Source organism: Schistocerca piceifrons, chromosome 11 (genome assembly GCF_021461385.2).
Source record: "Schistocerca piceifrons isolate TAMUIC-IGC-003096 chromosome 11, iqSchPice1.1, whole genome shotgun sequence".
Taxonomy (NCBI): Eukaryota; Metazoa; Arthropoda; class Insecta; order Orthoptera; family Acrididae; genus Schistocerca; species Schistocerca piceifrons.
This window is the reverse complement of record NC_060148.1, coordinates 35,147,376-35,167,171: the sequence shown is the minus strand read 5'-3', so window position 1 is coordinate 35,167,171 and position 19,796 is coordinate 35,147,376. Positions and strand designations below refer to the sequence as shown.

Below are 19,796 nucleotides of genomic sequence, written 5' to 3'. Positions count from 1 at the left end.
TTTGTGACGCGCCACTGCCTAACGATGGCGAACTGCAGAACAGCACGTCACGAAAGAGGAGGAGGAGGAGGAAATGTGGACATTTGCACACCACGAAACTCTGTGATACATTTTAGGGTACATAGGTATTGCGAAACGGAGACGTCCTTCGCAACTGTGCAGTCCAGGCATGCAGTAAGAGCATTGGACAGTGTCTCCAGTACTTGGAGCTGGAACAACGGTTCTGCTCGCTTGGTCGGCTGTGTTCCTGTCAAGACAAAAAAAGGAAATGGCGGAAGACCAGACTTCATGTGGGCCGTCAAGACTGGTTAAAAAAAAAAAGAAACTTATCACACTGTTACCCCGTGAGTTGACGACATTTGCACGTGACCGTTATAATTGTTTATGCATCAAAAAAAGTAATCATTTGTCATTGCTGCTACTGGATATGAGGCCCTAAATTCCGAATTATGAAACAGCACCGTCTCAAGGCAACGGTACATGGAAGCTTTGTAAAAACACGTCACTTTCTTTCGGATGTTTTATAATCAGACGTCATGTAAGGAAGTATCGGCTGCTAAATCCTTCATTACATTCAGTTTACGGTGCGGGGGCTGATCTTCCAGCGGTTGATTGTGAGGCAGCGGTTGTAAGCGTTGAGTTACAGAGCAGAGGATAGCCATGGAGGTGACTTCGCGTCCTACCATCTCACCTTCACGTTTGTAAAGGTTCTGGGACTTCTTTATTACGTTAATTGCAGTTAGTTCTTAAATATTCGATATTGTGTACATATAGTAGTTCCCTCTCTCTGGAGGTGTGCGTATCAGTTCTGGGTTGTCATTGTCAATTTACAAATCTACGTATTAATTGTGAAACTCGCAAATGCTAATAAATATTCACACGTTTATCATCTGGCAAAGCAAATTGCCATTCAAAATAAAAAGCATAGAACTGACTGACACATTTGCAACAGATTAAAAAGGTAGCGTAGTCTCAGCTATACATAAAATCTAGCCGTATGTGAAGTGTACAAAAGACAATTTACGGGCTAAGTTTTAGAGGCCACTTCTTTCCCAGACAAAAATCTCCCATTAAAGTACCTCTTGAACTACTTATATTACGCTTTTCTTCATTTTATTATACCAAATGCTACAGATAGTGACGTGTTTTCGAGAGATGCTAGCTGTGTTGTTTCGAAACGGCTTTACTTACTGGACGCAAGGTGAGTGAGCTGATGGTTTACCTCACTTGTTAGAATGGCTGCCCCCCCCCCCCCTTTTTTCTGACTCCAACTCTACACGTCAGTTTTCAGATTTTTTTAAAAAAAGTAACTTTTCTTGAGAAACGTTAATGAGCGGGTTATTGGATTCTGTGCTGGCTGGCTTAAGATTCTTTTTGCTTGTAAGTCAGTAAGTGGTCTCACTTTTGATGTTAACGAAGGCGTATTAGCAAAAGCAGTTGGCACAACTTTTTCAGTATGTCTCAGAGCTAATTCTTGCCAACGTTTTAATCCCTCACTTATGCACAGCCTGGTCCACATGAATGCAAAACTTCTGGCGTCAGAATGACGTCACGTTTTCAGAAACTCCTGAGAACTGTAGGTTGCCCTTAACACAGCTGCAAGATCACACCACATCGCTATGTCTGCGGAAGACGAAATATTAATACTAACCTCATAGTTTTTTCAGATGATCCTGTTATCTATGATGTATTGTCTGAAAGAAGCAGCATATTCACTCAGATCTTGATAAGATTTCAAAGCGGTTGAAAGACGGCAACTTGATTTAAATGTTCATAAATGTAAAACTGTGCCTCCAGAAAATTAAAAATAGTATTCCAAGACTATATCATGGAGTCACTGTTGGCATCGGCCGACACATAAAAAGTACCTGGTATGAAATGGAATTTATGGGTAAAGCAGGTGACAGACTTCAGTTTACTGGTAGAATACTGGTGGAGAGCAGTCAGCCTACAAAGGACTTTGCTTACAAATCACTCGTACCATCGGTTCTAGAGTATTGCTCAAGTGTGTGGGACCAGTACCAAATACGACTAACAAGGGATACTGAACATATACAGAGAAGGGCAGCACGAATTGTCATGGATTTGTTTGACGCGTAGGAGTGTAACGGAAGTACGCAAGGAACTGAACTTCCAGACTCTTTAAAGACACACCCAGACTATCCCGAGGAAGTCTGTTAACAAAGTTTCAAGAACCGGCTTTAGATGGTGGTGATGCTAGGAATATACTTACAACCCTCTACGTACCGCTCACATAGGGATCGTGAGGATAAGATTACAATAAGTACTAAGCGTACAAACGCATTCAGTCATTCTTCCCGCGCTCCATACGTGAATGGAACAGGAACAAACCCTGACAACTGGTACTGTGGGACGCACTCTCTGCCACGGTCGTTTGGAGAGCATGTAGATGTAGATGCAAATGTAGAAGATGCTGTTTAGCATCGAATTATCACAGCGTCTTCCGTAGTTCCGGGCAATTCTCGTTGTCATTTTCTTTTCTTTTTTCATCGCAGTGCATCTTAGTTTTCGTTTCATCACAGACACAGGAATTCTGCTGTAGATTTCTTCTGCACTTTCTCGACCTGGCCTATTCATCCACAGTTGTTCCTACGTGTACTTCGGTCTATTCCAAGTTGAGCTCGCATTTTCTCTTTCAAAATTACCCAATGTTGTTTCTCATTTCAGCTCGCAAGTACTGTGGATTCCTATAAAATGTTAAAGATTCCAGTTTAAGTGGACTGCCTGTAGGTATTTGTTATGATTTGCCTAAGGCTTCTGTGCATGTACTGTATTTGCAACATCGAGCGTTTCCTTACCTGTACTTTCCAGTTCCAAAACTCCTGCTGTTTATTCGCTCCCAAGTGTCTCGATAATGTCCGTACTTGGCTTACATACGGGATGGCGCACGAAATGTTTTACCATTTTGTTTTTGAATATAAACTTTATTGTCAATACAATCGGAAAGGAACATATACTACAATGAGGAGCCGTCCATGGAGATTTGTTCTAAATGAGCACATGCTCAATATGTCTGCCATTGGGGGGCCAATTTTGTCCGTGATTGAAGCGAGCTGGAAACCTGAGTGAAATGATCCGCACGTCGAAATGCTCGTGTAAAAACTCCAATAGTCCAGATCTCAATCCATGTGACTCTTTTCTTTGGGGGTTCCTAAAGGAAAAAATTTCCCCGAAACGTCCACTTGATTTAATGGAGCTCAGAAGACTTATTCTTCAAGCTTGCAGTGAAATTAGGGAAGACATGTGCCGTAGGGTAATCACTAATTTCAGTATTCGTTTGAAGGAAGGTCGGAAACGAAATGGTGGACATACTGAGTATGCGCCGAGTTAGAACAAATCTCCATGGACGACTCTTGATTATAGTATATGTTCCTTTCAGATCGTATTGACAGTAAAGTTCATATTCAAAAACAAAATGGTAACACATTTCGTGCGCCACCCTGTATGTTGCCAGTGAACATCGGCATTTGTTTTAGTAGATTAAAGAATTCCCTATGATCACAATCAGTCACATCCCCCATGCTCCTGTTCTAGCCTCCTGGCAACCAGCCTTTCCCGCTCACTCTTTTCTGTTCGCCTTCTATCCCACTCAACCGGTTTCCTACCTCTCGAAGTGCCGCGAGGTTTGAGGCGCCGTGTCACGGATTGCGCGGCCCCTCCCGCCGGAGGTTCGAGTCCCCCCACGGGCTCGGGTGTGTGTGTTGTTCTTTGCATAAGTTAGTTTACATTAGTTTAAGTAGTGTGTAAGTCTAGAGACCGATGACCTTAGCTTCTTCAAATTGCGCTGTGTCGTCCTTCATTTTGATTGCTAAGTTCTGAACGTTTCTTCCATATCATCATCAATTTCTGAGCTCAGTGATTCTACTGTAGTCATTGAGGTGCCATATTCGGCAACGGAATCTCGGTTTAGCTCCTCCTTTGACGCCAGCAAGTCTGCAGTCTGCTTTTAACTCTTCGCTGTGTGCTCATTCTTTTTATCAGCGTGGCCAAATTGGCCAATCATGTTCTGCTCAGAGCTACATGCTCTGCTGCCCTCTGTTCACTTATCGTTGCTTCAGCCTCGCCCGCACTCACACTTAGTAAATTGTGCACTCGACCCGAAACACTGCCAGCTGTGAGTGGAACAGGCTGTGCACATCTTTTAAATCTAAACATCTCCGCTGCACCACTGAAGTCTGGCTCACTCATTTGTCTCGCATCGGAGGAACCTACTGTTTCATTTTGCACATTTTCGTCGCTAAAAGTGGGGAGAATCCATCTCCCACACGTCTCTGTACCGTCGCGGTCTCTTTTCTAGGCATTTCGTCTACTCACCACCTTTTTTCTTTTCTCCTCGTACTGCTTTTGGAGCGACTACACGTAATTACTTTCGAATAACGCAAATGAAAATCTTATACAGAAAAAAACACTATCTGAAACAGATTCACTTAAATAACATGCTAAATTTTTGCTAAGTTCATCACACTGGCTAAACAAGAGCATTCATCACAAGCAACCTAGTAGAATGAAAATGAGCTTCACAGGCAATTCCCAGCGCAAAATCGTCACACGAGCATTAATTACATTTAAAAAACTCCACAATGAAAAGGATTACGACGAAAAGCTCCCGGAGTACCATAAACACATTTCACACAAAATTCAAAACAGACAACAAAGACGACACTTTCATAAAGCAAGCAACAACGCTGATCAACCACAATGAAGTATTTGTGAGAGATCTGTAGAAAATAAAATTTACGTGTTAGTACACCCTAACAATGTCACAGCATCAACATAAGATCCCTGGGGTGACCGAAATCCTGTGCAAAAGGGTCTCGCCATTATGAAGGCTACCTGTTCTCCGAATGAAACCTGTTCCTGACTTCAAATACCAACAGCCACCAGGCAAACAGAGGTTATTTTCGTTTTCGTTTCATTGAGCACGCACCAGACACACAAACTTAGATTGTGGCTGAAATTCGTTCAAGTACTGGAAAAAGAGCAGAGAAAACCACCACCTGTCAGGCTGTTGTATGAGCTAAGGAATGAAATATCCTCATACTGGATACACAAAACAACACATTACAATTTTATTAATCGCTATTAAGGGAGGATAAGAACTGAATGATTTTAGGGATCTTGACTAGGAAGCAGAGTGGTGCTGTGAGGTGGTATGTAAAGAGCCACTCGACGTTTACGTCTGAATTAAAACACACGAAAATATTAAATGGTGCTTAAACTTCGACATATGGTACGTGTCTCTCGAATGCAGCCTCCAAATGCGGAACCCAATCTGCTAAATATGGGGTAGGATTTACTTGATGCAGACACTGACCATCCATACATTATATAGTTTTGAAGAATGCTTGCTTATTCTGCTTTTAAGTACACTGGGACAGAGAGCAAAATACTTTAGACAGTCAACTTTTGAGGACAAAGGCCCGTTGCAAGAATTCACTATAAATCCAATAATTAGACAGTACAGTTACCGAGTAAGAGCACCTCTACTCTGTACTTGACAAAGAATTTTATGTTCGGTTTTGGCCTCTAATATGAGACACACAACACGTGTGGGGAATGAAGTGGTTCTAACACTACACATTCCACCCTCCAAAGGGACTTCACAGTGGAAAATATTCTTTCCACAACAATATTTGTGTATAGTACGGCAGGAGCAAAACTCACAAGCGTGTCTATATTTTTACATGAAGTACCTGTACTTTTAAGTGTGTGGAATGTATCACACAGTCACTTAACTGTTTCCAAATTAGCTTTTTCCAATTCCTCAAGTTTCTGGGATACAATGTTGTTCACGCATCCTATCTCGTCTGAAATGTTGCACATGAGTCTACTGCCTTAAGAATTATGAGAAAATTTAAAAGTTCAGCCCAAGAAACAGTATTTTTTTTTGGTGTTATCCAATGAAATGATTTCAGAGGTTGGAGTGGAGAACTCTACTTTTCCAAACAAGTCACAAAAGTGTCTTAGAATTGGTGAAAGGCTCGTATTTTGACTGAGTGAAAGTACCTTCCTTTTCCAAGTTAATTAAAATGGTATTATTTCTTGAAGCAAGCTGAAACCGTGGTTATTTCCCTCTTTTGGACTGAATTTAAAAAACATTTTCAATGGGCATTGTGTGAAATGAAGCCGAAGAAGTGACTGTGGGTTCTCGAAAATTCGTTTCAGGAATGTGGGACACGTATTCTGAGATAGAAAACAAGATTTCAAAGGTTCATACATATCAATAACTTTTGTAACTCCTGGCAACAATGACAACCATCTAGTTTTAATACTACCTAGAACTTTGCCGTATCGAGTATCAACGAAATCACAGAATGATTTCAGTTGGTCCACACGTTAGGGGTAAATGTGTGTCGTGCTGAGTGTAACTTATTTTAAGTTAGAGTAAGTAGTACGTGAGCCCAGGCGCCGATGACCTCAGCATTGATATCCCTGTAACGTTCTTTAACGAAAACTTGTCACACTCGTCCGTCATTTCTGGAGTAGCAAATGATCGATACGAATCGCGAAGCTCGCGCGTAAGTCATTGGCACTCAGCACGATGACGGAAGATGTTGTGTTGACACCTCTCCTCATCCCGTGACCAAAATGCAGCGTCTTTGTTCCATCTTTGCGTTCACCAAAAGCGGTACTGGGAAATCGGTCGACGAAATCCGGTTTTTGGGGCGCCAGGCGAAGGGGGTGTGTTGCCAGCTGTATAGCGCGGCTCGAGATAACAGACTGTGGCGTGGGTGGGACGCAGGCGGTCCGGCAGTGCCGACACAGACGTAGACGCCCTGCTGCAGCCGTTCCCTCGCCTACCGCGCCAGCTGGCAACGCCGCCCCGTGACGTCAGCGCTCCGTGACGTCAGCGCTGGGGGGGGGGGGGGGGGCAGCCGGCTGTCTGTGCGGTCCAGTTGTGACGCAGCAGCCTGGAGGGAAGCAGCGTGCGACGTTGTCCTGCCTGCCCAGACAGAGCTTGTGTATCTTGTGTCTGCACGGGAATACCTCAGAAAGGTGAGGCAGGAATTTATGGGAGCGGCGGATGTTCTGCACGCTTTTGTGTGGTTTTTGTCGCGTAACTCACTTACTGCTCTTGTCTAACACTTTGTCATACTTTGAAAAATTACGACCGCTACATTGCTCGCGAGGTAACGTGACTAAGGGCGCCGAAATACGCGGACGTTAGTCGGACAGTATTTCAGAATGAGGGCCGTTACCGACTCCCAAGAAACTGCACGCAAGACTACCAAAACTGGAGAGATTTTTCCGCTACCCCCCTACTCCGGCCACGTTGTCGCTGTTCATGGAGTCAACTTAGGCATCAGACGTATCGTTGTAGTTTATCGGTACCTAGCTATTCGCGACGCAGTTTGCAGACAGTATCCCCACACCCCGTAGCGTATCTGCAAAAATTACATCGTCGTACGGCCCACACTTCAGTAGACATGACGTGTCAAAAATTTAGACGCGCGATAAACGGGCTTTTATTTAAAAAGCAGCGCAAATTAAGCAGACCGTGTTTACCCAGTATTTCAGAATGAGCACTTGCTTTCGAAAACACATTAAGAACAATTTCAAACCGTTTGTAAACTTTTATCTCGCTTACATGCTTAACGTCAGATGTTACACACGTAAACTCGTCCGCAAAGTAATCAGACGTAAGAAGCTGTTTCGTGCGTGGGCGTTGCCGATCCTGAAATCCGTTCGCGAATCACAACTCGTGGCGTGACGCCGACACGCTTGTGGCGATGAGACGCAGCACTCGCGTTCATTTCAGTATCTTCACAATTTTCTGGAATTAAGGTTATGCTCAACGAGCAATCTGTAGCTTTCCCCAACACCCTCATTACAAACAGGCAACCATTTGCGTAGTAGTTGGCGAATTCTTGAGAATTTATCGTAATGTTTGTGCTTAACGAAATAAACATTTCGTATTTTTTATCGCTCTGTCACGTCTCCTCGTTTGTGATTTGCTGATGAAATTTTTTTTAGCACTCTACAACGCTGCATCGCTTTGTTGGGCTGTTCTCGTGTTACTATTTGTCTGATTATGATGAGAGCCCGGTGTGTCGACAAAGCAACGCGTCAGCCATCTGTGAGACGCGCCGTGTTGTGTGCGGCCTGCGCTTCAGTCGTGTATTATGTGAGGGAAGGATGAAGGTCGGTGATTCTGACGCCGTCACTTACCAGCTTCTTCATTTCACGTTGAAATTACACGATTAAAGTGCAGTGTAGATTTCTATGTGCAGGCACTAACGGCGGCAGAATCTAGGTTTAATTTGTGCCATTTCCAGTGCAACAGTTGCGAGAATCGAGATAGATTTGTTGTTAGTTTCCGTCAGAGGGCTGAATCACGTCAAAATTATAACATTTGTAGGGGCATTTGCTAATTATGTTTGACAGAAACATACAGCAAACATTATTTCGTTTAGCCAGATACTGTTACAGAAGCCTTACCCGTTATTGATGGTAAGTCACAGTTTCGGAATCGTGGGTGGCCACTGACGTCGCATTTACAGACACTTCGGCGTGACAAAGTACTGAAGACGACCCGTCTTGAAGAGTTCAGAAATGCCATGTGTCAGTTAGACTGCACATCGTCGTAAAACGCAAATTTGAATACCAAAACCATAAAATTGACAATTTTATCTCCGGAAACAGGTAGATCAACACGACTGTTCAGTGTGCTCCCCTCATCCACTGCAAGCAAAGAACGTGTGACGTCACGGACAAGTGACTGTCGTCACACGTGAGGGACACGATGATTTGATAAAAGTTGCGCGAATTTTATGTATAAAAAGCAACCCGGAATCGGTGCTCTAAATGCCCTTCACTTTCGTGACATGGAACTGTGTGTGGTGGTTTTCGTATTTATACTCGCCTATCACAAAATATACAACGCAATTGATGCACGCCGTATTAAAGACCTGTTCAAAGCCTATCGTGTGTAGCGAGATAAGATTTGCTGAATTGTAGAAAACTGTGGCGTTCACGGATGAACAGCAGCGGCAGCCAAAAGTGTTTCCTAAAAAGGTCTCCATTTAATCGCGATTGTGTGGAATCAGCTCTTTAGGTCACACATAGATATCCAATAATAAGGGAGTAAGGTCACTCGTGACTTGGGAATGTGCGCAGTGTTTCCCGGTGCTTTCAATTCATTAGGTGTTCTGTCCACCAGTAAAATGTGTTAGCCGCATAAAATTTCACATTGTGGTGTCTCACAGGATACTTGGGCCGGCAGTAAACGTGACTCAGCGTGGAGACGGCGGCGACGTGTCGCCCTGACACGTGGCTGAGGGTAGCCTGCGTGCAGGAGGAACCGTGCTGTACCACTGGCTGCTTGTAGTCTCAAGTTGAGCCACTCTGAGCTCCATCGTGGGCTGTGACTGCTGTATGGCAGCGAAACTTGGTGTGCTAATGCGCCCTTGCGGAACCGATTTACACTGGAAGGAATGTTCCCATATGTAATGGATTGGGAACGGAACGTGCGCAGGAAGGGACAAACAAGTGAGAAAGGCAGAATATCGATATTATTAACCGCCACTTGCTGAACTTGTTCAGTATGAGCACGGGAGACTTCCGCGAGGTGTTGCACAGTGACAGATTCGCACCTGGTATTGGAATTGATTTCCTCCGGCGCCAACTGGTTTCGCGTTAACGCATTAGCATGTCTACAGTGTTTCGCTGCCTTACCATACTCACAGACCACAGTCGACTTGGGTCAGTAGCTTCATTTTACTTACAAGCACCCGCTACTTGAATGTCTCAGACGGAGAAAAAAAAAGGTTCGTGAAAATTTCGCTGTCACCTTGGTGGCCCATGTGGTCATAAACCATTTAGTAGTTAATCAGTGAAAAAAATCTGCAGTTTTCTCAGACTTCCGTCGTGTGTTTCACTTTCCTCAAAGCATCAAGGCTCTGCCAGTACCCGTATTTCCAGTACAGGCGGCTGCCTAAACTGGAGCAGCTCGCAGCTGCTGATAGCGGCCGTCGACATTGACCCGTGGCGTAATGGTTTGCTGCGTGACGTCACACACACTCACGGATACAGCAGAACGCGTGGCTGCTATATTATTTTCTGTAAAGAGTGTTGTGGTGGAAAAGTGATCCGTTGCTTGGCCAGAGTTCTGGTACAGGTTGTCAGGTTACAGTATGGTTGTCACTCAGCGGAGCCAAAGAAACGGAATGCTACAGTAACAATTTTTGTGTGGCACGTATTTCACGCATGTTAGCTTTCGAAGAGTGTTGTATGTCCGTTTTGGTGATGCACAGTTGGAATCGGCAGGTTCAGTGCTGGGCCCGCTTGCCCCTAGTGTGGAGGCAGGTCCACACCTGTGCAGCCGGCCGGCCAGCACGGCACCCCGCGGCAGCCCCCACTCTCCGGACGAGTACAGACCGCGCTCTCCCGCCCGCGGTGTTTTTCTGTCTGTTTCTTGTACTGCGTCTCACGGTTACGTTGCTGTGTTTCGCGCCCTTTCAAATTTTCGCAAGCCCATTGGCCGAGTGGTCTAAAAAGATACAAAATGGCTCTGAAGATCATCGTGCATACATACCTGTGGCGCGAGTTCTCGGTAACATCCAGTATGGCCTCTACTTTGTGTAATCAGTGATCGAGTGGTCTTCTGCTAATATTTCAAGTTCATTTGAGTCAGCCACAGTGCAATGAAACCCTATTTTAATCGCTAGATTTTCGAAAATAAACATTAAGAGAAACAGGGCTGTAGTACAATTATAAACATTGACTTAACTATAGGAGACAACCGCAATTACGATACACACACACACAGTTTAATTACACAAACCCGTGACCAGCTTCAGATTTTCAAACATCGATTGTTAAGTGCTTTTGCAAGCTGATCAGTACTTGCGTTAACCGCCTACGGCCAATCCAGCGATGCGAAATTTCGTCGTTTAGGTAGCAACAAACATCGATGCTCCCTGAAGGAATGAGTAGTCCAAACAACCACAACTGCAACATATCGAGGTAAGATGTATCCGGCACAGTTGCCTCACAGTATTAAAACGGCCCATTCATCTTCGCCTGTCACACTGCACAGGATACATTAACCCTCGGCGAATCTCCTTCATGCGCCGAAATTACCTGAGGTTTTTCAGTACGGCACACTCTCACATTGCGGAGATAAACTTTTTCAGTAAAGTGTTAGTTGCTTTGTCGCTGAATATCAGCGTGGGGGCGAAATGTCCATCCTCAATTGATCCCTGCAATGTGGCGCAAATGTGGAGGCGCCGGCCGTAACAGTCCGCTTTTAATTGTTGTAAGGGATCCAGACGGTACGGTTTGGAGTGTAACCGCCGACGCACTGTCTTCCACATACTTTGCTGCCGTGTTCAGAGTTCGTGGCTTTTGCGTGCTGTTGACTTGTGTGGACTGCGTACAGAAATCTCGTTCAGCCCCCCCCCCCCCCCCACCCCCCCCCACCCCTTACACGGTTTTTTGCACCTGCCACATTTGGTCAAATACCTCGCATGTTACAACACACGAAAAGTCTTCCCTTGCCTTGTCGCCATTTTGGCAAGGCGCTGAATTCGTAATGGCATGCAATCATATTCGTACATCTAATATTGCGGAAAAATTCGAATTCTGGAAACGAGTGAATCGTTCATGGTAGCCCTCTGTCTCGCCTTTTACCCGTCGTCTTTAGTTTCTGCACCAGTACGGTGCTGAGCAGTCCAACTCATGATCTCGATCCCCTTGCTCATTTTACACAAGGCCAAGAAGTCTTTAAATTCTTAGTCTGGTTGACAACATTGCATTTACGAATTATTTCAATAACGTACGTAATATCTGTACACGTAATGTGCCTCCAGGAACACCCGCGAAATGTTAACCATCAAAGTACTTCTGTGCCCTAACAATGAATCACTGCAGCGCCTAATATTTAATTCACAGAATCTGGTACTTTCTGAACACGCTTGGTTACACTTCACGTGCTGACTTTAATCCCAGTACATACACTCTGTACCTTAGAGTCGCGAATCTTTCCGTAAGCAATGAAAGATAATGTACGTAAATGATGAGTATATGCCTACTTCTACTGAACCCATATTACTCCTCTGTGGTACACAAGTTAATTATGTACGTACATGTAAACGATGCAGTTCCGCGTGTAACTGACGTATACAAAGACGCAGGTATCGTTAATACGTAGAGTGTAAGTGTTTGAATTCTAAAATTGGATGTAGAAGTTCGTTATGTGGAGAGCCAAGTACGGAAACCACTGCATCAGTGGCTTTATTCTTCTTTCAAAATAATGCTGAGAAACTTATACACAAGTGCGTTTTAACGCGTAAATACCTAGTGTATGGTGAGCTGTCAGTGTTGCTGTTCATTAACTTGTAATTCACGCCCTACCTACCCTTAGTTCACTTACAGTATCACTGAAGCGTCATTCCTTTCCGTACGTAAAATTCGTAGTACAAGTTACGAAATGCCACAGTAGGTGAAGTAACGTTCTCTAAAGCACTGCAGGACCTTTGCTTGTCTCTGAGTTGCACACCAGATACAATGAATTTTCGTCTCTTTTATTGACGATTAAAATGCGTAATACTTGGGCAAATCTGCTGATAGCAAATGTCGTTCTGCTTACTGTTTATCAAAATATGTCCCCGACCTTCATGCCTTCTTTCTTCTGTCGTGTAAATTTTGCCAACTCCAAGGAAACAAGACGACCGGCAAGTCAGGGATTTTTGTCTCCTTATCTATGAGTTTCAAACAGCTGTTTCTCTTTCTTTTTCTCCTACAGAAATTAGTATTGCGTATTTCTTAATACTTACCGCGTGTACAAATTATTTCCTCTTTTTTACTTATTTACATAAAAATATGCAAATAATAGTTACCACCTAGATGGACGTAGAACATGAAAAATATATCTATGGACGGTTAGTCTCTAAATTGGCTAAAAGAGAATTACTACCATCTTTGTAGCCTCTTTCATGTAGGTGCTTTAAAAATATATTCATTACATGATGAACGGTGCAGTTTTTTATAAACTCACGCAAAGATTTATTAACGTGACTTTTCTCGACCGAAATATTTCAGACAGGACTAAAGAAAACGATGGCGTCAACTCTTGGCAGTTTTTGTGTAGTGATCCACAGTGCGGACCTTACTGTAGTTAGTTTCTTACTGTGCTTAGTTTGAAGCGTCAGAAATTAAACTTGGTATTTGAACCTAAAGTAATTGCAGCTTGCGGGGATGACGTCATATAGCGATATTTTGCGCGGTTAGATTGTAAGAATTCGTATATTTTACTAAGGGATTTCGCGGGATTTTTTCCTCGCTCTTTCTTCAGTACAAAGCCACTAAATGTGGCACCAGTGTAAAACCGAATACGGCGACCGGTCAGTCTCCTCTGCATCAACAAATCAGAGCGCAGACAACAGCCTCTTACTGGGAACTGTCGAAAGTGAGCAGCGCAAATATATAAGGGTCACTGCAAAAAACAGCCGCCGTAAAATAAGTTCTGGCCAGCGTACTCGGCGCAGCACAACGGAACAGACAGGGAAAATTTAGGTTCCTCTTCCGCCCACGAATGGCGCGTGGGTAGGGTGATCCTCCGTAAGGCGTCTTTATTGGCCGCAGTTTCTCGATTTTTCTCGTCGTCGTCGTCATTTCGCTGCAAGCCTGGAAGCTTCGAGGAGACGCGCTGGCGCTGCGGAACAGCGGCTTGTGGGCAGGAAGCGGGCGTCCGCGCAGTGCAGACAACTGCGGGTCGCCAGTCCAGGGTCAGCGGGTGACGTCACGCGGCGAGGCTGGTGGAAACCGGCTGCAGTGAGAAAGACAGTGGCAGGAAGGGGGGGGGGGGGGGCAGCAGCGAGACTGACGTCACGGCGCAGCGAAGAACGGCTTCGGTGAACAAAAAGTACCTCCCTCCATATTCCGCAAAGTCGTGTGAGGTTTGAATCTCTAGGTGGTTACTTAGTTTTACTGCATGCCCCATCAAGACATCAATTTTGTGGTGCTTATGTTTAGATTTGATTCATACATGAGAAGTGTGTTGGAAAAGAGCACTACAACGTATTACGGTTATGCACATGAGGGTATACAGGTACATTCATGGCGGTGCATTTTGTGTGGTTCATATCGTTTGAAAGATGTTTCACGCTGATACGGAAAACACTGGGGCGTAAAATGTGTACGCCACAGGAAGTTTTCAGGCAGAAGAACGTTTCCTTCAGCTTGTATAAATCATACAGAAGTGTACATGTTGGCATAATTTGACAACAGTAATTGTATAAATTTTTCGTTCCTGTTTAGATATAGTAAAAGTTGTCTGTGGACTGGAGCGGACACACACACACACACACACACACACACACACACACACACACACGAGTGGTCCTACAAGAGTTTAGTTTCTACCGACTGAGCTGCGGGGCCATGGAAACAGAATGAGGTGGCGGTGTTGGCCGGGAGATTTGCTCCCGGGGTTGCTCGGCCGGTAGGAGAAAGCCGTCCCGTTTGACGCGACTCCGCCGATCTGCTCGGCGGTGAGATGAGCCGAAGTTACGGGGGCGGCGCAAACACCCAGACCCCGAGAGAAGGAAATTAGCGACTCTGTCGGGAATCGAACCTGGGACGCTAACCACGGACTGCGGACACTGCTGCACCGACCGTGAACACGAGTCGGTCTGGGATACGCTGTGTGGGGCTCACCGCCTCTCTTTCCTGCTAGAAGCAGTCAGTGTTCCGAAATTCTTCCGTTCATTACCGCCTTAACAACGTCGCGTTTTGTCTCTGTGGGGGGGGGGGGGGGAGGCGCCCAGGGGGGGGGGGATGTGAAGATGTTCTACAAAACAAAAATCTACTCGCATTTTCACCTAGAACATGCGAATTTCTTCTCAGGTGGGTCTCTGATAAGAGCCGTGCTGTCCGTTCAACGGAAAGAAAGATTGTGTTTTGCGGCATCGAATATCCGCTGACAAGCTTCGGGGTCACGTTAGTCTGTTTACACTTGTTAATAAATGAAATGGCCATGCTAGTACTCGCAATTATGTGGGAAAATTATATTACAAATCGCCTACTTTCAAAAAGAAATTCATAGCTCAGATCCTCAATAACAGAATTGCGGAATTGTATACAAAGAAAGATGGGTTAAACGAGAAAGCTTACTTGTTGTATCTTGAAATATTGATGCACTATTCGAAGTCTTAAAATTATCGAATAGATGATTTTTGGGCACTGGCCAATGATTTCATTGGTAAACAGAAAGAAGAAACACGCTGCAAGTCATGCGAGAAAGCGTCAAATTTGTGTAAGGGTGTTATCAGAGGTAACCAACAAGGATGTTCGAATAATAAAGTTTTAAACCCACGTTCTGTGAACGTGTTATTAGTAAAACTTAGATAATATTTCCAACAGCTAAGACCCAGTTACTGTCCAAAGGGCTGAAATTCAATATCGCACCTGCGATTAAAGAACCACACGTGGTAGACAATTTCATAGCAGGCCTTAAACTAGGTTTGGAGTGTACCAAAACGCCAAAGAATGTTCAAACGCGGTTAGGCTAAGAATTCTGTGAAATCTTAGGAAATGAATTGTCTGTCGCTCAATCAAACCATTACGTTATAGAACCGTGAAAAGTTTTAATCGTAAACTGGAGAATAATGGCGCCCTAGTTACGAAAGCTGATAACGGGAACTCGTTAATTATAGCTTGCGTATTTCGGTTACTTCGGCCGGCTTTAAACATCTAAAATGTTGTAATGTACTGATTAAGAGGTATAATCTGCCACGCAGTAAGGAAAGTATCACATAATCGTCTTGTGGTGCAGCTCTTCTTGTCGTCTCCGTGCTTGCTAAGAAAATGGGATGGGAAGTTCCGCCTTATGCAAGACACCTTTCTTCTTTGTTTCACACATGCATGTTTCAGCACTTCTGTGCTATCGTCAGTGGGTTCTATGTCTCTTTTTAACTGTAAATTTGTTCTTGACATATTAACATTTGTGTCGTTTACAACATTATGTAACAGTTGCATTTATAACTTAATTGGCGAAAAGTGGGTGTAATCATGAGTAACATGCGTTACATGATATTATTGTCCACTTATTTTGGCAGCTGTTCTGCTACACAATATACAACTTGTCATCTGCAAACAGCAAAACGTAATTTATTTTAAATGCGAAATTTTTAGGTCAGGCTTTACCGTGACTGTTGCTGACATTAAATGAAACAACAAGTTCACTGTTACCAGTCACCGTTTTATTTATTTCCACGACGCGTTTCGAAGGTTTAAACCTCCATCATCGGGTGGATTTACATTAGTAAGTATTACATTTGTGTGTTGTGTTACGATTTTTTGTTTGTTATGCATTTACGAACGGAAATAAGACTGTATCGCGTTTTCTTTCCGTAACTTACAGTTTCGAAGTTGTGGTACGTTTCCCTGTATTGTTGGAGAAGTAAATAGGCTTACTTCTGTGCCTTTGTTCGCGTGGCAATGCAGTTTGTCAAAACATGGCCGGAGTTTTCGCTGCCATTACGTGTTGTTGTGGCTGTGTGGCGTTCATTTGTTTCGTAGCGTGTTCTGCTGGGTGAGGCGCGCGAGCTTCAATTACATTTGGCGTTAGTGGTGTGTGTGTGTGTGTGTGTGTGTGTGTGTGTGTGTGTGTGATGAGTACTGGAGCATATATATATATATATATATATATATATATATATATATGAGAGAGAGAGAGAGAGAGAGAGAGAGAGAGAGAGAGAGAGAGAGGATTTTGTGTGTGTGTGTGTTACTTGTATAGTTCTTCTATTGTAGCGAAGAGGGTTTTGTTGCACAGTGATGTGTATTCATTGAGTACTTTACTTCCTTGGGCTCTTGATTTTTGGATGTGGTAGTTTTCCTCTGTAGCTAATTTTTGGTATAGGCTGCTGCTAGTTTTTAGGATGTGAAGGTCAGTTGTTGGGTGGTGGTTGTGTGCTACCAGGTGGTCTGCAAATGTTGAGTGTGTGCTATTGCTTTTCAGTGCTCTGAGGTGTTCATTATATCTGGTTCTGAAGGTCCTGCATGTTTGGTCCACATATACATATTGACAGCAGTTGCAAGTAAGTTGGTAGATGCCGGACTGGCTGTATTTGTCAGTGTTGGTGATATTTCTTCCGAGTCTGCTCTGTATTGTGTTGTTGGTTCTGTATGCTATGTTGAGTCCTTGTTTCTTTAGTATATTACCCACCCTGTGTGTGACCTTGTTGTTGCAAGTCATTATGTGCCATTTGTTGCTTACTGCCTGCTGATTTGTTGTGTGATGTGTGTGTTTGATGGTTATGTGCTGTTTGTTTCTGTATTTTCTGGTTTATTTTGTCTACTCTCTTTGCGTCATATCCATTCTCCTTTGCAATTTGCTTTATCGTGTTCAGTTCTTGTGTGTAGTCATGCTTGTTTGTGGGTATTTTGTTCAGCCTGTGAAGTAAATATCTGAAGCTGGCTTGTTTGTGAGGTATGGGGTGATTGGATTGGTTATGAATAACGGTGCTGGTGGGTGTGGGTTTTCTGTAGATTGTGAATTCATGTTTGTTGTTTCTCTTGTGTATAGTGAGATCTAAGAAATGAAGTTTTTCATCTGTTTGTGTTTCTATGGTGAATTGTATTTGTGGGTGGATGGAGTTTATCATGAAGTTCTTTTATGCGAAACAGTGGTTCATCTATTAAGCAAGTTATGTCATCTATGTATCTGTACCAATATATTATTTTGTACTGTTTTGGTATTACTATTTTGTCAAAGATTTGTTTTTCCATCTGACTGAGGAAAATGTCAGGTAGGAGGCCACTGATTGGGGATCCCATGGGTAGTCCATCTTGTTGAGAGTAAAATCTGTCGTTGAATGTGAAGTAGTTTTGTTCTGTGATGAGCTGGAGTATGGCTAATATTTCTTGTATGTTTGTTGTGGGTATGTTTCCTTGCAGTTGGAGGTTTCTTTCTATTATGTTGATGGTTTCTTCTGTTGGGGTGTGTGTGTACATTGAAATTATAGCAAATGAAACCAATGTTGCTGTGTTTGGTATGTTTTCATATCTTACTTTGTCTAAGACTTCTGTTGTCAGTGTATTTGTATATTGTCTGTAGCAGAGTGTGTTTGGTGAAGTGGTGTTTTGTGGCTTTATTGAAGTTTATTAAGACATATGGGTATTCTGGGTTTGTGAACTTAAGGCAATGATTTTAGGGTGGGGGCCTTGGGATTTTACTGTATCATTTTTTTAATCTGTGTTTCTGTGAAAATTGTTTCTATGTTTCTCATGGTTTTCTGTAACTCACTTTGGTATCGGTTTGTTGGGTCACTGGTTAATTCTGTGTTGTTGCTTTGGATGAGTTCTAATATTTTGTGAATGTATTCCTGTTTGTTTATGACTACTATTGAATTACCTTTGTCAGATTTTGTGATGGTGGCATTTTCTTGTGTTAATTTATTCTGTAGTTTTCTGTAGGCTTTTTCTTCAGGAGTCCTAGTGTTTTCTTTTATGGTGGTTTTGTTCTCTTTGATTATGTTTATTTCCTCAGCAATTAGTTCTCTTGTTAGGTTTGCATTGAATACATGTGTGTTTAGTCTTTCTTGTTGCTTTATGATGTTTTCAGCTTCTGTTATATTTTCTACTGTCCTGTGTGACACCACTGTGTTAATGTTATGTTTGGGACCCTTTTCAAGTAGGCTGCTTTCTTGTTCAGATAATTTTATGTCTGTTAGATTAATCACTCCTTTGTGAAAGGTGTGTTTGCTGTATCGGTGGTGGGAATGGTGGGTGTTTGTGTGATTTAACATTTTTGTGAGTTTCTTTTGTTGGATTGTCTGTTTCCTGCCTATTATGGTATCTGTGTATGCTCTAACCCTGTACATTAGTTCATCAAAAAATGGTGGGTGTGTTATGTGATTAGCTAGTTCTATATGCAATCTGTATAATTCAATATTCAGAGTCAGTTTTTTGGAATACAGAGACCGGATTTCTTGCTTTATTCACATGATTTCTGCTTTACGTTTTGTCTGCTGTGCTGCTGGTGACATGTTGTTTACAGTTATTGTTATATAGTTAGGTACAATTTTATAAGCCAAACATAGTTTATTGAACTTAATGTTGAGTATGGTTTTATGAAATCTGATGGTTGTTCTGATATATGTTGAAGAGCTGCGATGGAAATACCTGGCTTGGTGTAGAAATAATCATCTTGTGGTGCAGTTCTTCTTGTGGTCTCCGTGATTGCTAAGAAAATGGGATGTATCACAGCTGGAAACTTGGCGTGTCTCGAGGTGACGTAACTCAGAGTTCTGAAATACATGGTCGTCATTCACCCAGTACTTCAGAATGATGGCAGTTAGCGACCCGGAACCAACTTCAGACAACATTTCAAACACTTGAGATAATTTCCCCTAATGTCACCCCGCCCCACACACATACACACACGCACATAAACATGCGCGCGCACTGGGAGATCGGCATGTCGAACATTTAGTCGCGCGAGAAACTTCCTTTTGTTTAAAAAGGAGTGTCAACTAGCCACACTGTAATCCAACTCTGTTTCAGAATGAGAGCACTTGTCCACATCGAACACACGTTAAGAATAATTTCAAACCGTTCCCAAACTCCTCTCATACATGCGTAACGTAGGATATCACACGCGTTAACTCATTTATAAAGCAACCAGTCGTCGGGCGCTATTTCGTGTGTTAGCATTGCGTGTCCTGTAATCGACTTGCGAATCAGAACCCGTGACGTCATGCCGACATGGTTGTGGTGCTGCGTTCTTTTCAGTTTGTTGTTGTTGTGGTCTTCAGTCCTGAGGCTAGCTT

General features: G+C 43.3%; 1 protein-coding gene across 2 annotated transcripts in view; it reads left to right on the top strand.

Moving 5' to 3' along the window:
* LOC124720430 (FYVE zinc finger domain protein UPA1-like) overlaps positions 1-19,796 on the top strand; it is a 602,177-nt gene that overhangs the window by 7,369 nt on the left and 575,012 nt on the right. Inside the window, exon 1 of one of the 2 annotated variants that reach the window (XM_047245780.1) lies at positions 6,887-7,017. The exons of the other annotated variant lie outside the window; for it this stretch is intronic. The gene's annotated coding sequence lies outside the window, so the exon portion shown is untranslated. Of the gene's footprint in view, positions 1-6,886; positions 7,018-19,796 lie in introns of those variants that run through there. 2 annotated transcript variants of the gene reach the window in all.